Below are 3,287 nucleotides of genomic sequence, written 5' to 3' on the forward strand. Positions count from 1 at the left end.
TATTTACGACCACCAGGCATGAAATATATCTCTCTTTACAGTAATTGGACCATACATAATGTCTGTTATATAGGAAACAGGTAAGACATGGAATATAATGGAATATAATATATATATAAAATATAGTATGATATATCAAAAAACAATAAAAGAACAGAAATTTAGCACTAATATTGAATGACACTTGAAATTACCTGTAGCATGAGAGAAATATTATGCTGCAACACTGCATAATTACACATTATGGCGCCGCAGCACAAAGCTACTGCAGTGCCTGTAATATTTACACTAGCTCAGACAGATTACACCATAATAAGTACTGTAAATAAAAAAATAGTGCCAAAAACATGATTTCAGAAGCCTTTCCAGACAAGCTCCTGCTGAAGATAATCCAGATCAAGTGCAAGTGGAGGGTGAGGGAGGTGGTTGAGTGGAGGAGTCTCTGTATGTCTGCAGAGACTGTGTAGAAGGGCAGAGAAGCAGTAGAGCAGTCCAGATACACTGATGATACTTTGTCAGATCCGGGGGAACACACAGGGATGATGGTGGACCTGACTTTGTGTCTGACAGTGGAGCTGTTCTCATCAGTTCAGACTGCAGCACTGAGAGTCATCTCCACTTCTTCTGATTCCTCTGTCAGTCACTGCTGGATGAAGCTCTCCTTTCCACTCTACCTCCCAGTAACATGGTCCAGTCAGAGCCTTTCTCCACACAAGCTGCTGCTGCTGCTTCAAACTCTCTGGATCATGAGGATACAGCTGATCCTCTCTCAACACATACTCCTAGATGTTCACTCACTCTCTTGCAAAGATAATCACCATCTGATATGAGGAGAAACAACAGAAGTCATAAATCAGTGTTAGAAGCAGTAAAAAGTGAGAAGCACTTCATCAGCAGTCAGTCAGTGATGCAGCATATCCAGCATAAAGAGCAGCAGGGTCTTAAGTCCTGTTCAGACCAGAAGTGGAACAGCTGTGCAGCGTAGCCAGCTTCCTCCCAGCTCTCATGTTAACATGTTGGAGTGAACACACTGAGCTCCAAGCTTACAGACCTGCAGAGACTTTTGGCATCAAATCTGTTTACTCTGCAGATTTCACTTAAGTACACGGAGGGAATAAACTGCTGAGAGTCATGAACACATCATCACTGCAAAAACAGAGACATTCACTCATCAGTTTACTGATGGATTTACTGTTGATACATGTGAACTGTTATAAAAGTTTAAAAGCTCCAGAGTCTCTGTAGGATTTGAAGATCTTTCCTTATATTAAATCATCACATAATGATCAGTAAGAGCTCTCAACTAAACACCTGCTGTGATTTGTGGATTTCAGCAGAGGGTCTGGTCTGTATAAAGACCACATGGTTACTAAACTTAATGATGGTTCTGTGAAATCAGAGCCAGTGATTTGCAGGCTCCAGTCAGACTGATCTTAGAGCTCTGACAAAGATGAACTGATCAATTCTTTAGTGTTGAAATCAGAGAACAAATACTTTCAGATCAGATTTCAAGGTACAACATTTTGATGAATGAGAACTGCTTGTAGAAGCATGGATTATCCACCAGGCTGATTGGGCCGGTGCCTGGGGGCCTCTAACCTCTAGGGGGCCTCCAAACCCCCATCAACTGTGGCCTCATCCTGGCTTTGCCTTTCCTTTTTTTGAAAATCAAATAAATTGAGTGTATGTGTGTTGAAATATGAATCAATCAATGCAGAGTTACTTTATTTGCAAATAAGAAAAATATCATGATTGTTTTGCTGGCTGTGTCTGTATCTTGATGATGACAATGAATCAGGTCAGGTCAGGTGGTGACCGTGGGAATTGAGAGGCAAAGCTGGCCGGCTGGGTGTGAAAGACACTTTAAACATCATGGCCATAAAACATTGGAGCATTCTTTTCATAAAATAAAATTCACTGATTTAACCGCATGGCTAAATGACAACAACATAAAGGCGTGTGTCCATATAACGTCTTTCTCTGGCAGAAAAGTGATGGCAGGTTGCTGGAGAGCACCGGGATGACACACTTTTGCAGTGAGAGGTTTTTTTCTCACCGAACAAGTGCGTCAAGTTCATCCCAGCACCCAGCATTCATCCCTAAGGCTACTGTTTCAAAATCAAAGAATACATTTATTAGTCATCCTACTCACATAATAAGGTCTGCCTGTCTGTTTATATTCTGTTTAAGCTTTAAAAGCTGAGTAAATCCACAGACATAGGTAGGCTATTTTATGGTATAGTATTTTATTAACTTAGTATGTTTTTCTGTATTCGTGTCGTCAAACTCTGTGTTGCATGGCTTGTGTGTTAAGTGTATATTACCATTTTACTAACCTATAACTGCATCTTTTAACATTTTATCAAGATCAACATAGTGATTGTTGTACTTGACCTATATGTACTGTTTATTGCTGCTCCACATGTCTGCATGTATCAAAAGATGGTTATGGTCAGTATTGCTGGCTGTGTTTTGTTGCTTCATGTTGCTTGTGTATGCCACTGAGCTACGCACTGTATGCTGATGCATTAATATTGTTGCTGCTGGCCCAGGAAAGTTTTGTTGCAGTCATGTGTTGTAAATCCTGTATGATAGAAGATATCTACTGGTGTTGATATTGTCCTTCAGATTGTGATCATAGGCTGTAGCCTGTCAGTGTAAATCCTATATAAGCTACAGATGTTTCCAACAGATAGTAGCCTACATTGAAAAACTATAACTGAAAACCTGGATTGCGCATGTGTGGAGCAGTGGGGGGGCCTTCAAGATTTTGTGCCCAGGGGCCTCTGCATTCTTAATCCGTGCCTGATCTTGTAAGGCTGTCCGCTGTAATCCAGCTTTATTTCTTGCAGACATGAATATGACAACAATAGTCGTCTTCACAGCACTTCAAACACATGATCCCAACAAGCGTGAGGCTGATCTGATTGGTTGACTGTTCTCTTTTTCTCTGTCTTTCTGTCACCATTCTCCTCTCAGCTCCACTGAAGAAAGCAGCCACTGAGAAGGTTGGAGCTTCACAAGGAAATACTGGATCTTTGCTTTGATACTAACAGTGTTTAATACAATACTGCAGAAACCAGCATGGGCTGACTCCAACTCTCTACTGACCTCAGAGTCTTCAGTCTAAAGTGTGGACTCTCTTTAAGGTAAGATAGCAGCTTCATGTCTGAAACCTGCAGGTTGTTTCCACTGAGCTCCAGCTCTCTCAGATGTGAGGGGTTGGACTTCAGAGCTGAGGCCAAAGAAGCACAGCTGACCACTGACAAACTGCAGTGACTCAGTCT

This window comes from Thunnus thynnus, chromosome 21 (assembly GCF_963924715.1).
Source record: "Thunnus thynnus chromosome 21, fThuThy2.1, whole genome shotgun sequence".
NCBI lineage: Eukaryota > Metazoa > Chordata > Actinopteri > Scombriformes > Scombridae > Thunnus > Thunnus thynnus.